This window comes from Thermobia domestica, chromosome 4 (genome assembly GCF_964235325.1).
Source record: "Thermobia domestica chromosome 4, izTheDome1.hap1.1, whole genome shotgun sequence".
Classification (NCBI taxonomy): Eukaryota; Metazoa; Arthropoda; class Insecta; order Zygentoma; family Lepismatidae; genus Thermobia; species Thermobia domestica.
In genome coordinates, this window is record NC_137457.1 from 46,151,648 (window position 1) to 46,177,559 (window position 25,912).

Sequence of the window (25,912 nt, forward strand, 5' to 3'; positions counted from 1 at the left end):
AGCCTTAACAATTTCGGGAAACATTAAAGTTTTTCCCGATTGATAAACTTGATCTAGTTAATACTAAAGGTGATTATCCATTTGATTATGTTGATTCATTTGAAAAATTAGAAGAACCTGTTCCAATATCTATAGACAAATTTACAGATTAACAGGAGAAAAAATGAGTTCTGAACGCCATAAGCTTCATGTACGAGTTTGTAAAGAATTTAATCTGAAGTTCGTGAAAGATTTAACTGAACATTATAACAAAACAAATGTCCTTCATTTAGCAGATATATTTGAAAACTTTATAGATGTGTGTTTAGGGGCATACGGATTAGATCCTGCATGGTATTATACAGCACCTGGTTTATCGTGGGATGCAATTTTAAAGCTGACTGAAATTAACGAAAAAAGTTAACTGATTATGATAAAAAATTAGTGATAGAAAAGGGTACAACAGATGGAACTTCACAATGTATTATACGATATGTAAAAGCAAAAAACAAATACATGGCAAATTATAATAAATATGAGTGTTCAACATAAATAGCATATCTAGACGCAAATAACTTATATGGATGGGCGATGAGTCAGTGCATGCCTTATAAAGATTTTAAGTGCGTTAAACCTTACATAGTTATAATGAACATTCCAGATGACTCAGAAACTTGCTACTAATTAGAAGTAGATATAGAATATCCAAAGTTTTTACACAACAAACATTCTGATTTACCATTAGCTGCAGAAAACATGTTTCCACCAGAATCTAAACAATCAAAACTACTAACAAATCTTTACAATAAAGAAAGGTAAGTAATTCACTATAGGAACTTAAAACTATATATGTCGCTTGGAATGAAATTAAAGAAAGTGCATAGAGTATTATAATTCAAGCAAACAGACTGGTTAAAGAAATACATTGATTTAAATACAAATATGAGAACTCGAGCTAAAAAAATAGTATGAAAAAGACTTTTATAAGCTCATGAATAACTCAGTATTCGGAAAAACAATGGAAAATATTCGAACAGACAGACAATTAGAATGTGATCCTGAAAGATTGGAAAAATTCATTGCAAAACCTCATTTTGATTACAGAACAATATTTACAGAGAATTTGTGTGCTATACATATGAGAAAAGAGCGATTGATATTTAGTAAGCCAATATATGTTCGTATGAGCGTATTAGAACTATCAAAACTTTCAATGTAGGATTTTTACTATAACACTATGAAGCCGAAATATGGAAAAATATAGATTTTTGTTACATGGATACTGATAGCTTTATATATGAGATTGAGACTGATGACTTTTATAAAGATATGGCAGAAATAATTGACCAATTTGAAACGAGGGAATACGAGGAAAATAACATATATGGACTACCACTAATAAACAAGAAAGTAATAGGTAAGATGAATGATGAGAATAAGGGTAAAATAATGACAGAGTGTATTGGATTGCGATCTAAGATGTATGCTTATAAAGTAGAAAATAAAAAAATAAAAAAATAAAGGAATAACTAAAGCTGTAATATCAAAGGAATTGCAGTTTAATGATTATAAAGAAAGCTTATTTAAAAATGTCAAAACATATACGGACATAAACCTCATTAGAAGTTATAAACATGATATATATAGTATAACCGTTCATAAATTAGCATTAGATTCTTCAGACGATAAAAGATATATATTACGAGATGGTGTAAATACATTAGCTTGGGGATCATTATAAGATAAAGTAAAAATTGTAATTATGTATAGTGTATCGTAGTTTTAGATGTATGTTTTTAGATGTATGTTTTTATGATTTTTAAATGTCGTAAAAGCCTATGCGATCTCACTTTAGCATTGTTGTTGTGGAAATACTTACAGCTATGTATAGTTAGTTGGACCCTTTTGTAGAATGTTTTGTGTTTTCTTGTGTGCTGGTCAAAAATATTGGAAAGAGACAAAGTGTCCTAGAACCTACATACATACCCTACTTAAGCCTTATCATACGGATATGGTTACATCTTGAACTTCGTAGAGAAAATCTAAAGGATTCTCATATTTCATTAAATATATATAAGTAAAAATATTCGGTATTGTATATATAATGTTTATATACAGTATATATAAGCACCGCGGACAAAAAATTAGTCACCCCCGCGCGAGAGCAAGGCTGCGTCGGCAAACAGGTACAGATAGGGTATTGCTGGAATCACATGGCCAAACGTGCATACTGCCTCGAGGCGATTAGAGGGCATTACTGTGGAGTGACACAGAACCAATCCAAGCGGTGTGTGTTGAAAGATGGGGAAGAGCGTGGACGTTACGGAGTGACAAAAAAGGGCAATTGTGTTTGGCCGTGCACATGGCCACACACAGGTCGAAGTTGCCCGATTTGTTGGTGTTTCGCGGCAGACTTTCAACGTGTCTACAAGCAGTGGTGGAACACATGTGGGCATAAACCCCGAAGCCAGAACTGCGGTCAGAAAAACATCCTCACAGATCGGGCCCGAAGACGGGTGTCCAATCGAAAACGCTTCCAAACCCGAATGGAATGACTGTAGTCCGTGAATTCAGGCCCAGTCCAACCCTTCAGTGAGAGAACATTGCGACGGGAACTGCATGCAACGAACATATGGAGTCGGGTACCTCGCAAAAGGCCACTGCTGAAACATACACATGAATGCATATGGAATTGAGTTTAGATAAATACTATCTACATACATTTTTGAACGATACTTTTGTTGAAACTTTTCCTTTTGTCGTTAAAAACGGTGGTATAATAACGTTCCAAGCATATACAGCTGGAAAGATAATTACGATTCAGCTTTCGAGGAAGGACAATTATTATCTGTTATTATGCACGCAGAAAGAGAACTTCAAATCACAAAAAATAACCAGGAAACTCATATTAATTTATTATATGTAAAAGATGAAAATAAAAACAATCATTTTTGTCAGATAAAAAACTTGTCAAAACTAATAAGAAGTCAGGTAACAAAACACGAGGAAAAACTATACTTCTGCGACAGATGTTTAACAAGACATTTTCGAAATGAGAAGCAGTTGCAAAACCATGAGCTATATTGTAAATAGCATGAGGCTGGTCGAATAGAACTCCGAAAACCATACGACATTCAAATAGAGTTTCGAAATTATAATCGATCATTACGAGTTCCATTTGTGATAATTGCTGACTTTGAATGTATCTTATGTAAGTTAAAAATAGAGAATAATTGTAGTAAAACAGTAAAATATCAAAAACACGAGCCAATGAGTTTTTGTTACTATGTCAAATATTCAAATGGAAACTATAAAGTCCCAGTTAGTTATATAGGTCCAGATGCCGCAAAAGTATTTATTGAAATGTTACAAAAAGAAGCAATGGAAATTATGGAAAACTATAAAAGGATAGTTAATATGAATCCGCTTACCAAGGAAGAAATAGAAGCTAATGACAATTCGGATACTTGTCATATATGTGAAAAAAACTTGAATGTCTTACCACCAGCCGTTGAGAAAAAAAATATATTAAAGAAGAAAATACGGTTCTACAAGGATAGAGATGATAAAAGTGAAAAAATAATGGAAATATGAATTAAGAAAATATTTGTATAAGATAAATAAAAATAAAGCAAAAAAAAAAAGATCATGATCATTTAACTAGAAAGTTTAGAGGTACAGCTCACAGTTATTGCAATTTAAACTATAAAAATCCTTATTTTCTCCCAATATTTCTTCGCGACTTAACTGGTTTATGGAGGAGTTAGCTTAATATACGCACAAAATTAAACTGATTGCAAATAATGAAGAAAGGTTCATAACATATGAAAAATATATATAAGCAGGACCAAAAGACAGAATAAATTTAAAATTTGTTGATTCATTTAGATTTATGTCAAAGACTTTAGCAGAGTTAACTAGTAATTTAAAGCCTTAACAATTTTGAGAAACATTAAAGTTTTTCCCGATTGATAAACTTGATCTAGTTAATACTAAAGGTGATTATCCATTTGACATGTTTCCACCAGAATCTAAACAATCAACACTACTAACAACACTTTACAATAAGAAAATGTATGTAATTCACTATAGGAACTTAAAACTATATATGTCGCTTGGAATGAAATTAAAGAAAGTGCATAGAGTATTAGAATTCAAACAAACAGACTGGTTAAAGAAATACATTGATTTAAATACAAATATGAGAACGTGAGCTAAAAAATAGTTTGAAAAAGGCTTTTATAAGCTCATGAATAACTCAGTATTCGGAAAAACAATGGAAAATATTCGAAACAGACAGACAATCAGAATGTGATCCTGAAAGATTGGAAAAATTCATTGCAAAACCTAATTTTGATTACAGAACAATATTTACAGAGAATTTGTGTGCTATACATATGAAAAAAGAGCGATTGACTTTTAATAAGCCAATATATGTTCGTATGAGCGTATTAGAACTATCAAAACTTTTAATGTAGGATTTTCACTATAACACTATGAAGCCGAAATATGGAAAGAATATAGATTTACGTCAGATGGATACGTATAGCTTTATATATGGGATTGAGACTGATGACTTTTATAAAGATATGGCAGAAATAATTGACCAATCTCACACGAGTGAATACGAGGAAAATAACATATATGGACTACCACTAATAAACAAGAAAGTAATAGGTAAGATGAAAGTTGAGAATAAGAGTAAAATAATGAAAGAGTTTATTATTGCGATCAAAGATGTATGCTCAAAAAGTAGAAAATAAAGAAAAGAAAGATGATAAAGGAATAACTAAAGCTGTAATATCAAAGGAATTGCAGTTTAATGATTATAAAGAAAGCTTATTTAAAAATGTCAAAACATATACGGACATAAACCTCATTAGAAGTTATAAACATGATATATATAATATAACCGTTCATAAGCTGGCATTAGATTCTTCAGACGATATAAGATATATATTAGGAGATGGTGTAAATACATTAGCTTGGGGCCATTGTATGATAAAGTAAAAAATATAATTATGTTTAGTGTAGTGTAGTTTTAGACATAAGTTTTTATGATTTTTAAATGTCATAAAAGCCTATGCGATCTCACTTTAGCATTGTTGTTGTGGAAATACTTACTACTATGTATAGTTAATTTTACCCATTTGTAAAATGCTTTGTTTTCCTGTGTGCTGGTCAAAAATATTGGGAGAGGGAAAAATATCCTAGAACCCACATACATACCCTACTTACGCCTTATCATTCGGATATGGTTATATCTTGAACTTTGTAGAGAAAATCTAAAGGATTCTCATATTTCAATAAATATATATAAGTAAAAATATTCGGTATTGTATATATAATGTTTATATACAGTATATATAAGCTCCGCGGAAAAAAATTTGTCACCCCCGCGCGAGAGCAAGGCTGCATCCGCAAACAGGTACAGATGGCGTATTGCTGGAATCACATTTCCAAACGTGCATACTGCCTCGAGGCGATTAGAGGGCATTACTGTGGAGTGACACAGAACCAATCCAAGCGGTGTGTGTTGAAAGATGGGGAAGAGCGTGGACGTTACGGAGTGACAAAAAATTGCAATTGCGTTTGGCCGTGCACATGGTCACACATTGATGGAAGTTGCCGATTTGTTGGTGTTTCGCGGCGGACTTTCAACGTGTCTAGAAGCAGTGGTGGAACATATGTGGGCATGAAACACGACGCCAGAACTGTGGTCAGAAGAAGATCCTCACAGATCGGGCCCTAAAACGGGTGTCCAATCGAAAACGATTCCAAACCCGAATGGAATGACTGTAGTCCGTGAATGCAGGTCCAGTTCAACCCTTCAGTGGGAGAACATTGCGACGGGAACTGCATGCAATGAACATATGGAGTCGGGTATCTCGCAAAAGGCCACTGCTGAAACATACACATAAATGCATATGGAATTAAGTTTAGATAAATACTATCTACATATATTTTTGAACGATACTTTATTTGAAACTTTTCCTTTAGACGTTAAAAACGGTGATACAATTACGTTCCAAGCAGATACAGCTGGAAGGACAATTACGATTCAGCTTTCGAGGAAGGACAATTATCTGTTATTATGTACGCAGAAAGAGAACTTAAATGATTTTCTATATACTAAACCGGATGTGTCGTGTTAAATGTAGGAAATCAACAGATAGGAAGAAAGATACCATTAGAATTGTACAAGGAATGGGAGATATCTAAGGAAAAGTATATGTAGTATATATGGAATTAAGAAAACTCAATACGTTAAAAAGAAAGATTGACTATATGATGGTAAAAGTGTTACAGAAAGCATTATAGAAGAAATTCACAAACCATCTAGAAAAAACTTTGACAGACTATGCGTTGTTATAATAGGTATCAATGATCTTTGGCAAGCTGATCTTGTAGAAATGTATAGTGGAGTAATAAAAGGTGTTTAAAAATTAAACAAAGGCTATAATTATCTGCTAACGATTATAGATGTGTTTTCGATATATGCGTTTGCTGTTCCTGTTAAAGATAAAAGCGGTAAGAATATTACAGAAGCATTTGAATCCATATTAAGAATGAGAAAACCTAGTAACTTACAAAGTGATCAAGGTAAAGAGTTTTACAATAAAGAATTTAAGAAGTTGATGGAGAAAAATAAGATTAATCATTACTCAACGTATAGTGGTAAGAAAGCTTCTGTTGTTTAGAGATTTAATAGAACACTTAAACAAAACATATGGAAAGGTTTACAACACAAGGCAATTACAAATGTATAAAGATATTACCAACTTAAATAGTGAGTATAATAATATACGTATATAAACGTGTTAAATCCAAATACAAATTAGGTGATCATGTTCATATAACTAAATTGAAAGAATTATTTGAGAAAGGGTGGACACCTAATTGGTCAACAGAAATATTTGTTATTAGCGAAGTTATTCCATCTAATTCTGCTACGTATAAAATTAAAGATATAGTAGAAGAAGATGTACAAGGTAGATTTTACGAACCACAACTATTAAAGGCGAAACTTAAAGATGAATACTTGGTGGAAAAGATTTTGAGAAAGAAAAGTGACAAAGTATATGCTAAATGGTTAGGATTTGATGATTCGCATAGTAGCTGGATAGATAAAAGTAATGTTGTAATGTAAATATAAATGTTTTCTTTTATGGAATAATAACAACAAAAGGTTAGTTTGAGTGAGATAAGGGTAACGAAACGTTACTCTTCAAACAATAAAGGGTAACGAAACGTTACTCTTCAAACAAAAAGAATCAAAAGAAATAAATACAATACTATAATGAAAAATTTAACAACACAATGGAAAAAGAGCAATTAAGCACTTTTGCTCTGTTGCTCTACATATCTAATAAAAGGAGAATATAAAGAAAGGGCATCGTTTATTTCTGGAACATACGAATATAGAAAAAAATTTCTTGCTATTGCTCATTGGTTGTCTAAAGAATTTTAAGATAAGTGTTATGATATGGTTAGAAAACATGCACAATAAGGATGTATGAGACCTTCACGTACATAAATATCATTTTCAATAGATCTGTTTGGATTTTTTAAATTTTAGATTGCTTTCCAGACCTTTGAATGATTTAGACCAGATGTCCCTTCATTTCTGTCTAACGGTTGTCAAGTATTAATGGTCACAATAATAATAGTAATTATTCAAAGTCTCTGCGCTTGTCGGACCTGAGTCATTTTCCTGAATTACAGGGAATGTATTGGAAATTTCTCCATTCGACTTCTAGCAAAAATTAGTGCAGAATTTTTAATTGTTGAATCTCGCCCCTGAATATCAAGTGTTGGTAGCCATCAGAGCCATGAAAGACTCAGCCATGAAAGATCTCACAGGTCTCAGATCAAATTCATTCATACCAGGATTTCAAGCGTCTTTTCTTGTCTCAGTACGTGAATCCTAAGGTGTGTAGGGCTCAATGGAGCTATCCTTTGTCCACTAAGTATAACCCCAGCATTCACGGAAAAGCTTCTGATTTTGTGTGGAAATTTTCTAAAGGTTTGAGGATGCTCAAGAATAACATGTCTCAAATAGAGTTATAGATTATCTGCTCGATACATTATCCCCAGAGTATCAGTTTAATTTAAGCCAGGTGGAAATTCCCTCAGTATCTGACCTTGCAGAAAGGTTAATGAGGCTTGAGGTGCCTGGCAAAATTAAGTTTTTGAACACCCCTTTAGTTTCTCTAGTGTCTTTTAGTGCTAAGCGAAAAACAGGTAATGACAATGACCATTCTAGTAAAAGTAAGAACCGAAATGTTCATTTTGATGTTAATCATGCTACCACTATGATTAATCAAAATAGCAATGAACAAGGCAGTTCACGTGTAAATTCTGATTCTCAACATAAGATCTCTACTAAAGAGAAATGGGCTCAGCTAGGCTATGTCAACGTCAAGGATTATTTACTTGATAAGCCTCCTGATGCTAACAATAGTAAGACCAATGCTAACTTTAGGCGCAATAATAAAAGAAGGTTTGGATTTGGCAATCGAATAATAACAACAGTAATAATAGGTTTAATAATAGTCAACGTAATAATTGTTGTCAAGCTAGACAGAATAATCGTAATGTCAGAAGAGTTAATGTTAGAAATCGAAACATTAATAATGGTTCTGTTAGAAATAGTAATTAGTCAGCTATGCCGGCTCAAGGAATTTCTTGTGAACTAGCCGAATCTACTTCATTTTCTTGTACTTGTGCTCATTGTCCTAATTTTAGAAATAATTATGAAAATACTGATGTAAATTCACAGACTGATTCTGAGCCTTATTGTCAATGTAACCCAGCTTTAAAATAACAGGGCAGACTCCTGATTGGTGGCCTGGAACCCGCCGATATTTTAGTCAGCGACCAGAAACTACGTTGTCTAATAGAGATAACGGAACATGGTTCACCCAGTCTCCTCTTCAGGTCTTCTTTATTTTAAACGAAAACGCGAATTCTGTTACTAATGAACATAGTGCTTTCATAAACTCACGATACTTGTCATGTCGAAAGCAGGTCTATCCTTATCATGCATAATAGACAGCGGTCGTGAAGCCAATTTGCTAAGTTATGATAAGTGGAAAAGAATAGTACAAGCTTTGCCTAGTGCTAAATTAGTTTCTGCTAAGCATATAACTTCACAAGCCTTTGAGTGATAACAAACACCGAGTCAAGGTCAGAAAACTTTGTACCTAGAAATTTCTTGTCACGTTCTTGAAGTTCCCTTCTTTATAGTGGAAGGCATGAAGTCGGACGTCCTTCTTGGAACGCATTTTCTAAATAAATATAATTGTGTGGTGGACTTTTCTAACCGCATCCTTACCTTCAAGGATCTCGATGGTAAGCCAGAAACGTTAAATTTGAACTCTTTGTGGGTAACCTCAGTTGAACCACAACTTTTTGTACAAGAAGTAAACCAGGGGGAAGATTATCTTGTATCAGTGGATGAAATACGAGATACCATCCCTTCTAGGACCGATTTACCTGAAAATGTTAAATCTAAGTTAGCGGATTTACTTATTTGTTATAGAGATCTATTTTCCGAGCAGCCTAGGCCAGTGAAAATAAAGCCTTTAAAGTTACAGCTCACTGACAACGAACCAATCCTATCTAATAGTCTATTCGATGCCAGAACCGTTCAGGAAACTCCTACAAAAGTGGCTCGAATGGGTAGTGATTGAAGAAATGTTATCTCCTTATTTAAACCCCGTACATTGTGTGTACAAGGCCGATAAACAATCAATCAGGCCCACAGATTTGAGAAATTTGAATAGGAAAATTATTACTGCTAATTTACGCGTGGAGCATTCGTACGTATTACTGCTACAAGACATTCTAGCTCGCCGCAAGGGTTCTGTTGTATTCTCCTCTTTTGACTGCAAGCATGGATTTTACTGTCTACCTCTGGAAGAAGAAATATATGAGAAGACAACCTTCCTATTTGAAGGAAGACAATACTGTTTTCGATACTTGGTAATGGGACTGAAATTCGCAACAAGTTTATTCCAGTTCGTCATGAACAGCATTTTTGATCTATCTACGAAGCATTTTATTTCATGTTTTTTGGATGACCTATGTTTTTCGCCTTCCATAGATCAGCAGTTTGAAAATCTTGAATTTATCTTAAAATGAACTTTTATGTGAATTTCTAAAAGTGCAAATTCTTATTTCCTGAATTACCGTTTCTAGGACATATACTATCTGGTAGAGAAATTAAAGTTAACTCTAAGTTGAACGAAACCATCAGAAATCGTAGGCAACTACTTCAGTTTCTAGGTTAGCTAATTGGCGTTGCAAATCTATAAGGAATTACGCCGAGTTAACTAAAGATTTAGTAACTCTCTTACGTAAAGATATAAGTAGGAAATACATGTAGGTTCTGCAGACAACTTTCCCCCTTTCACCCCCCTAACTGTGAAAAAAATTATGAAGCCACCCCTGACTATTGTATTTTAACACAGAAGGATAACCCAAAGTGAGATCGCATTAGCTTTTATGACATTTAAAATCAAACAAAAATGAGCTAACTATTTTGGATATTTTATATTTAATAAATCATGAAAAAGTGCGTAATTTGTGGAGAATTAAAACAATTCCAAGAGTTTTCTAGAAATGGAAACAAGAGGTCTGATAACTGTAAAAGATGTTATAGAGCAGAGAATCTCAATAAAGAAGATGAACAGGGTTTAACATATTTTGGACCGTTGATAGATTATTCCGTCTGATCAATAGAACGAGTGATGGAAATACATAATAAAATATTAGAGCATGACTTTATAAAAGTAATGTATCTTTTCTTTAAGGACATAGACACACGATTTTAGATTTTAAGACCAGCTACATTATCAGAATGTAAGTTTGTAGATCCAAGATATAACCCCGTAGGTTTTACATTACCGGCACCACAAGTTATTTTATTTAAAGATATAATACGTGTTGGTTTCCCACCATATTTTATTGGAAGGAACGAAACTACATCTTGTTATGACTTAACTAATGAAAGAAATATTAATAATAAATGTGTTGTATGTGGAATTCTTGCATATTATAATGAGAACTTTGGTTCCATACCCCATATAAAACTACATGATTGGATACAAAAAAGATTGTCAGAATTTAAAGAAAAGGGATATATCATCACTAACTACAAATCACCATTAGATGACTAACGTAATTACTAAGCACGTTCTTTCAATATCTTTTTTTTGCTTTAAAATTAGTTGACGCACATAAGGGACGCAAGACACTAATGCAAAGTATTCCCATAACTACAATGTTAAAGTGAGATTGCATAGGCTTTTATGACATTTAAAATCATAAAAACTTACAACTAAAATATTACAATGGAATCCTACACAAAATATATTTACTGCATCTTAATCTCCAGTTTCTAAGCTTTCATTTGACACTTGAATCATTAAAAGCCGTTAAAAATTAACTTTAAAAAGTTGATGAGAAGGAATGTATAATAAAATAGCATTTACAGGAATATGTGATCTCTCACTGATTCATTTGAACGATTCCAGTACCAGCACAGGATGGTCCAACCCGATTCTCTTTCCTTCTCCTCATGCCAACAGAACTTTTTAGCTAGCACTCATGAGATGGAGCCGTATACCGATAACGTCGTATAATACCTGTTAGACAACGTCATTTATACATATTCAAGCACTCTTTTTGTCTTTACCAGAGAGCGCTGTACCGATGACGTAGTATAATAGCTGTTAGATGACGTCACTGAATCCACAATAAAATATCTCTCGAGTCTCTTTCTCTCTTTCCTTCCCATCAACACTCAGTGATAAACTACATGATATGCAACACAATCTATTGAGTAGGTGAGTAACTTCTTAAAATACCCACCTAGCTAGCAAATATAGCAAGAATGAAGTGCCATCTGACAAAGTAGAATAAGGAAAAAATCGGCAAAAATTTCTGATATAAAACAGTTGAATATTTGATTGTAGTTGAAAGATAAACTGTTGAATATTTGTTGATTTCGGCTCCTATAGCCTATTATTTCGTGTGCTTGAGGAAACCGAAACGATGTTTTCGAATATTGTAGCTTTTGATATGTTAATAGTATTCAGTGAAGTCGGCAGAATTATCGCGAGGCTGTGCGGCTATATGGTCAACAGTTTCCCAATCGTGCTGGGCAGTCTAGGATTATATTTCGTCTCTTGCACTTGCTGTCCTTCCTCAACACAAAAGACGTCAGCAGGTCAGGCGCCGGGTTGAGGATAAACGGTCTCCCGGCATCCTTGCTGCAGTCCATGTGGTTCCCCAAATCTCGAAAACTCGATTCGCCAGGGATGCTGCGATAAGCAATATGACGGTTTGGAGGATTCTGCTTAACAACGTGCTCCATCTTGACCATGTTCATCTGAATCAGGAACTCCGAGAACAAGCTTTACATATCCGCCTAGAGTATTGTCAGTGGATGAGTGCCCGGTGGACTGATAGTAGCAATTCAACTTCAAATAACACACGTAGATCCCAAACCGCAGAGTTTAACGAAAAGTGTTTCACGTTAAAGTTGTTTCTATTTCAATAATACTTCCAAAGAAATCGAAATTGATAACAATTTCTATTTGAACTTTTGGAGTTGACCACCGTGGATGTATCCCCGCTACGAAACTTGATATAGAAACATCACCATTGATTCTTCACGTACGATTTTTTTATTCAGCTTTTTGTTGTTGTTTGAAGTGTCTGTGTGCACTACGAACAGAGAAAAATGTCTGAGTTGGGTGGTCTGAAGTGGCAATTCAAAAACAAATAACATAAGTAGAGGCCAAACCGTAGAATATGACGAAAATTCTTTCACGTAAAAGTTGTTTCTTTATCAGTAACACTTCCAAAGAAGTCGAAATTGATACCAGTTTCCATTAAATATTGGAGTTGATCCTTTGATGGATTTCCGCTACGCCACTGGATATGTGAGTATCACCATTTTATTCCTCAGATACGATTTAATCACTCATTTTCTGTTTGAAGTGTCTCCGTGCACTATGAACAGAAAAATGAGTTTACCGGGCGGTCTGATAATAGCAATACAAACAAGTAACAGACGAAGATCCGAAACCGTAGAATATAACGAAAAGTATTTTCCGTAAAAGTTAATCCTTTTTCAATATTACTTGTAAAAAATCGAAATTGATACCATTTTCCATTAAAAATTTTGGAGTTGACCCCCGTTAGTTTATTTCCGCTACACCACTGGATATGAAAGTATCACCCTTTGATTGCTCATGTACCATTTGGTCATTCATTTTTTGTTTCAAGCGTCTACGTCCACTAGAAGCTGAGAAAAATGCCTAAGACTGGTGGTATGATACACCTCTCCTCCACCCTATATTGCACCGTCAAACTAAAATGATAAAAGTCATCCCAGGTCCGAACTTCATCCATGTTGAAAATTTGAATGAGACCGGTTTGGTGGTTCCAAAGTTATGAAGTTTTACTAGTATATACCCGCTCGCTGGGTGAAATGAAAATTTAAATGCAAAATTCCGTATCTCATGTGTTATGTACCCGTGAAATATGCTGTTTTCGTTTTTAATAGTATCGAATTAAACGGCATCGGAAAGATCATTGATCACCTCGGCCACCCCGAATACCATGTATTCGACGCTAATATTAATCATTTTCGATCATTTTATTATCTCCCCATCTACCAAGCTACGGGGCTGAGTCTGGTTTCAAACGGGATCGGAAGTGTCATTCTTCATCTCAGCGACCCTAAAACTACGGATCAGACACTAATGTCGGATAATTTTGAACATTTTGATATATCTCCCTCTCCTATTCTTTCATGTTGTGCGGCACGATATTGGATTTGTCACCGGTCTTCTCAGTGACCCCGTAAACTATGGATTCGACACTAATATGGGTTATTTTTATATTTCCCTCTCCCCCCTCTCGCAAGACGCGCGGCTGAATTTGGAATTAACACCATAAGAAGTGTCATTGTTGATATCGGCGATCCCAAAAACTATAGATTCAACACTAATATCGAATCATTATATCCCCCTCCCCCATGTTGCAGCCCATGTCATCGGAAGTGTCACCGTCCATCTCAGCAACCCCAAAAATTTGTATTTAGCAATAATATCGGTAATTATCGACCATTTTTACATTTTTTACGCCCCCTTTAACCAAGTTACGGTTTGAATTTGAGTTTAAACGGGATCGAAAGTATCACTGTTCATCTAAGCCACCCAGAAAACTATAAATTCTACTGATAGTGGACATTTTCGACCATTTTTATTATATATCTTTCTGCCCCTCCTTCAACTTGTGGAGCTTATCGGAAATGTCACTGTTCATCTGAATGATCCCGAAAACTATGGATTAGACACTAATATTGGTCACTTTCAATCATTATTATATACAGCTCCTCCTCCCCCTCAACCGTGCTGCGGCACACGGCATCAAAATTGTAACTGTTAATCTCAGCAAATCCTAAAACTATGGATTCGATATTACTATTAGCCATTTCCGATCATTTTTAATGTTTATTCCCCTCCCCTACCTACCCAACGTCCCCCTCCCTAACTATCAGGGCTGAACTAGGATTGTTACAGCATCAGAAGTGTCACTGATTCTCTTATCGACACCGAAAACAATGGATTCAACACTGATATTGGTCATTTTGATTATTTTCAAATTTCTCCTTCCCCCTCCCCTGCGTTGCATCATCAAAGTGAGTAGCATAAAGTAATCCCTACCCGAAAACTCATGTATGTTGAAAATTTGATTGAGATCGGTCGGATGGTTCAAAAGTTATTAGTTTTATTAGTTTTTATTCATATCCCCCTCCCCACCCCCTTTCCTAGGATCTACCGTTAAAGTGAAATTACAAAAATATTTCCAGATCCGAACCTCATGAATGTAGAAAACTTGATTGAGATCGGTCGGATAGTTCAAGAGTGATGAAGTCACATAGACAGTCATTTTTATTTTTTTCACATATATCTCACTCTCCCCCTCTCCTATGCTGGCTCGTCATAATGAAAGGATAAAAAGCACCCAAGGCCCGACCCTCATACATGTTGAAAATTTGATCGAGATTGTTTTTGTGGTTCAAAAGTTATTAGTTTTATTAGTTTTTATTCATGTCCCACTCCCCACCCCCTTTCCTAGGATCTACCGTTAAAGTGAAATTACAAAAATATTTCCAGATCCGAACCTCATGCATGTAGAAAACTTGATTGAGATCGGTCGGATAGTTCAAGAGTGATGAAGTCACATACACAGTCATTTTTATTTTTTACATATATCTCCCTCTCCCCCTCACCTATGCTGGCTCGTCGAAGCGAAAGGATAAAAAGCACTCAAGGCCCGACCCTCATACATGTTGAAAATTTGATCGAGATTGTTTGGGTGGTTCAAAAGTTATTAGTTTTATTAGTTTTTATTCATGCCCCCCACCCCCTTTCCTAGGATCTACCGTTAAAGTGAAATTACAAAAATATTTCCAGATCCGAGTCTCATTTATGTTGAAAATTTGAATGAGATCGGTCGGATAGTTCAAGATTTATTAAGTTACCAAAATTGTCACTTTTAGTCTTATATAAATTGATTTTTATATACCTCCCCCTCCTTCTCCTCCCATACGTTGATCAGTCAATTTTAAATCATAGAAACGATCCGAGGCCTAAACCTCATCTATGTTGAAAATTTGATCAATATCGGTTGAGTGGTTTCGGAGATATTAAGTTTTATTTATTTTTATACCCATACCCCCTCCCCCTCACTTTTACCATCCAAGTGAATAGCCTAAAACTAGCCCGGCCTTGAACCTCATCCACAAATTTGATCGAGATCGATCAGGCGGTTCAGCAGATTTAAAGTCACAAACATAGTGATTTTCAATTTTATATATATAAATATATTTTTATATACACACCTGTCCCTCCCCTCTCCCTCTCCTCAGTTCTAATAAAAAACATTTTAGACATAGGGTTATTTTTACGTAATATTCATGTCCGAGTTCTTACTGTGAATAATTCCTTGCTATAGCTGCTAATTTTCTTTAACGTTTCAACAAATACTTGATTGGCAACAATGGTGAACGCAGCTGCAGAGAGTTTGAATTGCTCTAGTTCCTGCTTGGAACACACACGTAGATGGCACTGCGTCGGAATTAACACCGATCGAGAAACAAAATTTTTCAGTCTGAACACACACTTTACACACACAACCGGATGTATCCGTATAAACAAGCGGAGTCAAAAGAACTCGCGGGGGGACCCCTGTAAGGGTCCTGAACGCTTTAAAATTAAAAAACATTTCGAGCAACCACTAAAAAATGCTCGCTTTGCAAAAACTGCTCAGAGTGCTGCTGTGTAGACTGATCGAACTACAAAGATTGGCGGGTTCAGCAACGCATACACACACACACACACACACACACAGACACACACACACACACTTACATACGTTTTTGCCTTAGACAATCATGCCTACCATAATCAAGGTCGCATGGTAGTCATAAAAAACATATCTCACCACGGTTTCAATACAAACATAAGGTAATACCTTTCACATCAAGAATTGTGAAAGTCATGTTTTATTTTGTTTATACAGGGCATCTCTATGTGTATATGACCGATTTTCATCCTACCTTCTGAAAACTTTTTCAAATGATATGGGAAGCTCCCATTATTAGATTATGTTCAATCAATGGAATTCAATGCGTTTTAAAACAATCATATTCATCTTAGCAACCCAGGAAACATTCCCAGGGCGGCAAAAAATTCTCACACGTGTTCCTAACACTTAGCAACATGATTTTGTATGGGCATGTGTTTCGTTATGTGATTCATATATTGCTTCTCATCCCACGTTTTAAAAAAATCATGAAATACAATAATTATCTTAGCAACTAGGACCAATTTCATACAATCTGATGAAAAGCCTCGATCATTAATATCACACCTTCAATTCATAACGTACAGGCATTTCTTGGGAACAGGACCAAGAGGCTAAATTGCTTATGCTCTTCAGCTTCCCAGGAGGCACGAGGTGGGGAAAGACGAAGACCAATCAATTGGGATGCTTCGATCACTGAATATGAAATGATTTGGGGTAAAGATCTAAAATAGCTACTCAATGCTATGAAAAATAGCTATTCAATACAAAACGAAAAGACTAAAACCAATCAATTGGGAAGCTTCGATCTTGATAACTAAAAGGACTGTGATAAATATCCGATAGCCGTCCAAGAGAATGAGCATAGCAACAACAGGTTCCCAGGACCCAAATTTTCCCATGTGCTCTTTGTGGGAGAGGCGGGGCGTTGGGATCCAAATTAGCTATTTAATACAAGCCGACTAGAAAAAGAAGACCAAAGGGCATGTTTTTCCATGAACCTATAGCTGGTGGTAGCCCTAACAGCCTATTTGCATAACAACTAAAGGCCTGTTGGAAGTTGCCTTCGAATTCTAGGAAAAGATATCGAATTCTAGGAAAACAAGATAATTTTTGCTGACTCGATCTTCTATTCAGCCGGCATTCTACTACAGGATGTCCTATATGCTGTTTCAGTGCGAGGTGAAAGGACCTGGGACACTACCACTTTACTCAGCCCCTAGAAAACGACATGGAGAGAGAAATAAGAGAATGTATTATTAGAGAATACAACACTATTGTTTCACAGGCGGTACAGATTATGCATCAAATTTACTAGTCAGCTGAGGAAATACCAATTTATTTAAATCTGAAGATCTGATGTCTACTTGAGTTTTTATAGTGTCAATTATTTGAAAGAAAATTTGCTTGTATTTTTCGCAGGTAGTTCCTGTTTCACGTTCAATGACTTTAGCTCGTTTCAAAATAATACCACCTTTAGTTTCTTCTCCTGTACACCAAATGTACTCACTAACTGTAATATTGTTCTCTAGCACATCAAGAGACTTTATACATTCTTTAAATTCACGAATACATACTTGAATATTTGACCTTTTTTTCTGAATAATGTTAAACAAAAACTAAACAAAAACAGTTTGTGCAAAAATATCTTTAAACACAAGGAGAAAAATGAATTCAAATTCTTTTAGTTTCCTTTTGTATCCTTTCGCATGCCGAATAGTTTTTTCATTCCTTTCTACGGACATAATTTCTGAAAACACCTTCACTAAGTTTGCTCTTTCGTTTGGAACGGTAGATATAATTTTCACGATTGAATTCCATCTTACTTTAGTATGAGTTGGTAGCCGCTTTCCTGCAACTCGTTCTAAAATTGCTGTTTGTTTCGAAGATTTGTGAAAAACGCTTGGAATTCCTTGCAGTGTAGAGAAAAGCAGTTTTGCTGCATACATATTTTTACAGCTCTCTTGAAGAATTAAATTCAAATGATTTGCCAAGCACTGGGTTAAAATAGCCTGAGGAGCAATTTCACGCATTTGACTCTGAAGACCATTTAACTGTCCTTATAGAACACTGGCTCCATCGTAAGTCTGTGCAACCAATTTTTTTTTTGTTTTTGTTTTGAAATCTATATTTATCAAGAACATCCACCAACACACTACTATTGGTGCAGAAGTCTTCTGTTTTCCTAGGTCGCGAAATCATAAAAAATGTTTCTGAATTTCACTTTCAGTAACCACAAATCGAAGGATCAGAGAACATTTAGATCTACAAGCTCTGTCAGTTGTTTCGACGACTTGACATGAAAAAATGTGTTTTTTCAATCCTTTCTTTAATTGCCTCATTCGGCTACGTAATCAATCAATTCATTCTGGGTTTCTATTCACAGATTATTAAAATGACCCAGTTTCTCCCATTGAGTTTTTATTTCTTCGTTACAACTTAGCATTAACTCAAAAATTTCTTTAAAATTTCCCCGCTTCGACGAGCCGATTCAGGATGCCCACGAAACGATAGGTCCTACTTACATAAGACCAGGCCCGTAGCCAGCCCAAAAATGTAGAGGGGCCCGGCTGAAGTTAGGCGGGCCCGATCCAACCATATTATAATTCATCACCATATTATAGTCGTTTTGGAAGCCTGGCGTGAAAATTTTAGAGGTCCACAAAAATTTACGGGGCGGCCCCCTAGATATCCTGGAAACGTGCCTGGATAAGACACACGTCAAATCAATGAATTTCTTAAAAAATTCTCTGTTTTTGTGACATTTTTGTTATATTGTAATTTTCTTTGCTCATCATGCTCTAATATGGCTGCAGCTTGTTTGCTAATTTGTTTTAAACCGATAAAATTCTTGATTGTTCTTGTGATTTAGAATTTTTTTCTAAGCTCCGAGCCAAGTTCTTTAAATCAAAATAGCCTTCAGAACACCATACATTTTTCTTCTCACTTAAAAGCAAGCACGGCTAACAAAACAATCTACCAACTACAATACTACCGCATAGCCATTTATGAATATCATAACAATATTTCGTAAAAGCTCTAGCCTTCTTACCGTCTAGCTAGATCAATGATAAATCATGAGTAGCTGGTCCATTGTTAAGAATAGCTCGTTCAGCCAGTTCACTTCGCCTAGAAAATGGTATGTTTAACAATGAAACGATCACATCACAAGAACCGAGGGGTTCCATCATGTACACGTTATTCAGCACAAGATCAACGTTTTAAACACTGTTCCAGATCCTACACGCACAATGTCACTCGAAAACAACTCACTGTCTTAAACTCACGAAAAACACTACTTGCGTAAATTTGTTACAAACGCACAATACCGCTCGCTTGAATACAAGATAAAACATGCAGAAAAACACGATGTTACACACGGTATCCGTCGATTTTCGCTCTCCTACTACAAAAATGTGTTTCACATTATTCCAATAACTGTTATAGTTTTTTCCGATTTTTTTTTTTTTTTTTTTTTTTGCTTTTGCCATCAACATTTTTAGCATGTTTACTAGAAATTAAGTACAAACTACTATATATTTTGAAACCAGGTATTAAAAATTCCATTTAAAGGAAATATACTTCCTCAGGAAAATGTTCTAAAAGTTTAAATGTTGTTCATATGAAGGAAATCGCAAATGTAATTGATTATTTCTTTATAATCAGGCTTTCGTTTATATTTATTCAATTTGCTACACTCCATGCCCTTATCTTGGGAGCAGCGGAGAGTATGACAAGTTTCCCTCTCTGGTTTAAGCATGCGCAGTGCGTGTTAGCGACACATTTTCATTTTGTCTCCCTTGAAACACAGCATATTGGAGTAATTCCTAATCCAAGATTATTGCCGTTAGGTTGCCCTTCTCTCCTTCCAAACTGCAAGAGGGAAGTTTTCGTTGCAACTGCTTCGCTGCTGAGAAGGCCCAATTTGTTTCAGGCCTCATAGAGGGTTGGAATTATTAGAACTCAAATTATAATGCCAAAGAATATACATTTTCACTTCTGCTTTTAATTTCTTTAAAATTCTGTAATATTTTACAATCATTTCCTACACTTGAGTGATGAATTTCAAGAAGTGTGTTTTGTGTTATAAAAAAAACAATTTGAAATAAGTTTTATTTCAAAAATTACATAGCAATGTTCAGTTAATTTGGAATTCATTGCAAAAAGTTCATTTACTTTTGCTCAAATATATAGGCGAGGCCAGGCGTCATCTGCCTTAACTGACGAACCGATAGTGTTGGGTACAAACAATATATTAAATTTCCTTCTTTCTTTAAATAAATAAAATATTTTTTTCTGCTGTAATTGTTAATGACTCTCTTGCTAAGAATGTCTGTAAAAAGTGTAAACAGCGGCAGTGGTTCTCAACCTAATTCCCATCTTGACCAGCTCGTGTGAGTACAAGTCCGAGCAAGTACGAGTCCAGGCAAGACAGATGACCACGAGCCGCATTGAACGCGAGCACGAGTGATTGTGGAAACAGTCGAGGAAAGTGGTCGGAAGCGCGAGCCCAATTGAGATAAGTGATCTCGAGCCGAAGTCAGTTGAAAGAAGTGAGCTCGAGCGTGAGGGAGCCTAGTACAAAATGTTCATCTGTGTTTTTTGTTCATGGGCTGTTTTCGCTCACGCGGTACTTGCATGTGCTATTTTTGTCCTTGCGTGGTCTTTGTCCATGCACTGTTTTTGTCCTTAACTAGGAAGTGTGCCTGTCCATTATGCCACCTGATTCACATTAAAGACATTTTGGTTGTCAAACTTACGGGACTTATGCTGTAATTCTTTCCGACTGCGCTTTCTAAGGATGTCTATAAAAATTGTAAAGTCTGTGGCAGTGCTTCTAACCCTACTTTTCATCTTGACCCGATCTTGTGAAAGCAACCCCGAGTGAGTACGAGCCCAGGTGAAAGGAGTGAGCTCGAGTGCGAGCCAGATTAGTGCCAAATGTTCATCTATGGGTTTTGTCCATGGCTGTTGTCTGTTTTCGCTCACGCGGTATTTGCATACGCGGCTTTTGTCCGTGTGCGGTTTTTGCTCATGCGTTGTTTAGACCGGAACGATTTCGTATTACATTACCCTGCTGTGTCATTTGCCTAAGTACTATTACACAACTTTCGAAAATTAAACTACTTTCTTATTTCGGTAATTTATTTATTTGTGTTTATCATTTTGATTAAAATAGTTATTTTTCAACCAATGTGTATACATGTTATAACATATGTATTATCTACCAACTAACCTATAATGTATATGCTTCTAATTACTCTTTCATGTTTTACAGGAAATAAGCAGTGTAAGTATATAACTTTTGAACATTAAAATGTTTGTGTTCTAATAATAATAATATTAGTTTGACCACCAAAAAAGCTTTCTACATCCCAATTTCCCTTCGGAGCATCTCAACTCATTGTAGGCATTGTAAATGCTAATGCATAACTAATTCAAACAAGAGTTACTTCTATTCAATATGTGAAAATAAGCGCCCCTCCTCAGAATGGTTTGTGTTTCAACTTCTGTAATCAATGTGAAAAATAATCGAGTAAATGTTAAATTTATTGTTATTGCTTAACCCTTCTCCCAGCAAGACATTTTTGTAACGTAGACGGCAACCGAGACCTCTGAAGCCTACTACATATTTTAGGTGCAGAACACTAAAAATTCAATGTCTATTATAACATACTCGTCCGACTAATCTAGGATATATATATATATATATATATATATATATATATATATATATATATATATATATATATATATATATATATATATATTCTAAAGCAGCAACGTTTTGTAATCCTTTCCTTAGCCAAACAGAATAATAAATCCAGTCCACATATTTTTTGTAACGTCCCGCTCAGCAGCGAGGCTATAAGTGACGTGGAACTACTGATTATTGTGGAATCCGAACTACATGAGTTCAAGCCCGGAATCGAACACGGGTTGCCCACGCCAAAGGCGCGTGTGCTAACCGCTCAGCCACGAAAGAGCTCGATTAATGGCTAAAGGGCGTGTGCTACTGTTTACATAAACTAGTAATTCTAAACATATTGAATAATAATACATTTTTCAAATCTTTATGAACCAATTTCATGTATGCTTCTGTATAGTGTTCACGTGCAATTTGAGAGCCTTGAGTAGATGGTACTTGGTCTTGGAATGGTTATTTTACCTAGCTAAAAAATAAGGAGAGAAGAAAATTAGAAAACAATCGTATGAAAGCTCAATTGTGTGTTTATTAATACAATTCACGTCAGATGCTATGAACCTCGATACCTTTAGAAGTATTCACGTTATATTTCATAGAGCTATGGACACTTAAAGGAAATCATAGTAGCAAAACTAATATAGAAGGAATTACTTAAGCGAAAAATAATATAAAAACGAAAGTATAATAAACAAAAAAAAAAAATACCTTTTAAATTCAATAAAATAAATTCAATAGTGTGCCTGTGGAAAGCGACCACGGAAACCAGAGATGAGTCTCGAAAAAGCCGGTCCTAATGGCGTCCGAGCAACGTAGTAGAGGAATGGGAACAAGGAAAGACGTTCCTCCTGGCCGATTTTTTCCAGCTAGTTCGTGGTATGCAGGTCTCAGGGATTAGTAAGGCATAAGTTAGGTTCAGCGTGCTGCATGAGATTTACAAGGCATGTTACCCTTGTGCAACACGCCGATTGTGATAAGATTGCACACACATAGTGAAAATCAAAAAGAAGCGACGCATATTTTTCATATCGGCTAGCAAGCACATAAAATGGGGAGTCAAAGAATGAAAGAGTCAAATAGGGACATAAAATGGGGTAAAAATGAGAATATGTAGAATATAGTGAGAAGGAGAAGAGATATTGGAAAACATTAAATATTCTTATTACTACCCATAGTCGACGGAAGGCAACGATTTAGACACACCAATGCAAAAAAAAGCATAATATCTGGAAATGGACCAATCGCGTGTACGACATTGTCACAATGTGTTATGGAAATGAGCGAAGAGGGAAATTAATCAGTAAGGAGCAGAAAGAAAGAAGAAACGAAAACAGAAAGTACAAGTTTTTGTTTTGGGTCCATATGTTACCCGTATGCGAAAGAGACGCAGATTCATCTCAATTCACGAAAATGCGAAAACAGACAAGAAGGACGCAAATGCCATTCGTCTAGACAACCAGCGAGACAGTACTTCACAGTGGGTCGCAGTGGGTTGGAAACTAAAATGTGCAGGCAGTAGTAACACAAAACAAAATGTTACCATTACTGTAATGTTTTACGTGTATTTCGTAATGATAATATGTTGATACTCATGCGTGGTACTGATATTATTGTGACTATTTATCTTACGTATGAGGACTTCCTGCTCTACATTGTACTGAGCTATGCATTTTTGTTCTCATTATGCGATATATGCTACAAGCTTCGCACTACTATGTCGCTGGCTGTCTATACGGATTGTGTTTCCATCCTTCTTGCGTGTTCTCTTATCTGCGTGCATTATGATGAATTAACGTTTCTTTCGCATACGGGAGACATTTTGTTAGAATTAGGAATTGTATATTTTATTTTCAAGTTTCAAACACAACTTTTGCTAAAACTTACACTTGATCATTTGTAGGCTAGTATTTAATGTAACTTTATTTTTATATTATGAGAATTCACTCTGTAACTAAATGTCTTTATCACCTCCAGTCAGTACGTAGTCTACGTACTAAGGCCGGAGAGAATATATGAATAAGACGGTATGCGTGTATCGATTTTCGCAAAGCGTACTTCAAACACTAACCTCCTCTATATAAATCTTATTGTGACATTTTTTCAAATGAAATGCTTGCTCTTACGACAGTAGTTATTTCAGCTCAGCGATGTAATAAAGCCATCGGAGGTGTTCGTATCGTCACATATTATGTTAGACCGGTGGCGTGTAATAATCTGTTCCACTCCTGTAACATATCAGACGCCATGTAGTAAACAGTGGACCACCCCTTTATATAAAGAAGGTAACGGTAGTATAAATAACGAATACATTAATCATAATCGTGAAAATCGAATAAAGAAATAACATAATTTAAATTCCTTGCAAAACGTAAACCTTCTTTACATAGTCTGAACTACAATATAAGAGGAAGGCCTTTATTTGTGGCGAGTTATATTTTAAATTCCGTATGGCGGTCTGTCAAACGTAAGATGCAATAGGGTCAATCCATGCGAAGTATTCGAAAAAAAATGAAAATTCCGCTCGACCTTTTCAAAAAATCTTTGTTTTTCAGAAATGTTGAGCCGATATAAGTCCACTTCGAAACCACAATTTATTATTTTTAACAACATGCAATGGCGATACAGCGACTGCTGCAATTTTGATTTTTTCGATTTCCGGAGTTTACGTAGTTTGAAACATCTGAGTATGTATTTGTCGTATTAAAATGAAAATTGCTTTGCATCTCCAAAGTGTGCGGGGCAAAAACTTTAATTTCTTAACATTTTACCCAAAGCAACAAGAAAGGGTTCAAGTCAGGGCCTACAGTAGCAACATTTTTGGACTTTGAAAAGTTGTTTGGTAAGAGGAAACAAATGACGTAAGTGTTTGAATTTGTGTTTGCACATAGTACGGGGACACAAGTTTGTACAAAAAACAATTGGCGATCTGTAGCTTTTTTCAAAAGACTTGGAAAAAAATCATAAAGTTAGGGAATTCTGCGATTTGGCAAAATTTCAGTGTCGAATATCTCCAATGGGCCCTAATAAAGAAAGCCTGAAACTTTTGGAGTAGTTATACCTCAAAACACACAAAAACTTGTTTTGTGTTTCTGACAGAAGGGAGTGAAATTATTAGGGATTCACGTCATACTCTTTAGAGGTTTTGTTCACAAATTAAACTGGAAAGTCATTGTTGAGAAGTAAAATAAAGTAGCATAAATGGTTATTATAAAATACGAACCTCAGCCATCAGTAGGGAATATTATTTACTGCAGTACTTTACTTAAGTTATACTTCACCGATATTGCCCAAAACACCACTATCATCGCTAATGTAAAACACAAACTGCTCCAAACCTTCTATTAAATATACCGGTGTAAAGTATTTTACAGAGAGAATAACATAGAATCTAGTTTATGGTAAAATCGATTTGATTATAGCAGTTCCGGACTACATAAACTCCCACATATATTTGCATTTCATTCAAATCGATTTACAGATTGTTTATTAATCAGAAGATGAAATTTCATAATGTATATATATATGTATATATGAGAGTTGAAATGCATTTTGTATATAGATATGAATTACATGATGTCTGGAAGCTTGCAGAAGCACGTTTTTCCTTTCTTTCTTGCTGCAAACAAGAAATTCTTTAATTTCTGCCAAATGTATCTCATGCCTCTTTAATGTTTTATATCAGATTGAGAAAGACTAATCTAGGCCGAAAAATGTGTCTGTTTATTTTAGATTCAGAATCTTCTATTATGCAATTTTCTGATAAACGAATTTATATATGTGAATGAAAAACGTTTCACGTTATCCAGCTAGCATGAGAGTGAAACTGTTTATAGAAGCTTC

At 35.3% G+C, this 25,912-nt stretch overlaps 1 long non-coding RNA gene across 1 annotated transcript in view; it reads left to right on the top strand.

The window, feature by feature from the left end:
* Positions 1-21,659, top strand: part of LOC145683306 (uncharacterized) — a 62,356-nt gene extending 40,697 nt beyond the window's left edge. Inside the window, exon 3 of the long non-coding RNA XR_014131007.1 lies at positions 21,647-21,659. This is a non-coding gene — a long non-coding RNA (uncharacterized LOC145683306). The remainder of the gene's footprint in view (positions 1-21,646) is intronic.
* Positions 21,660-25,912: the final 4,253 nt, after the last annotated feature.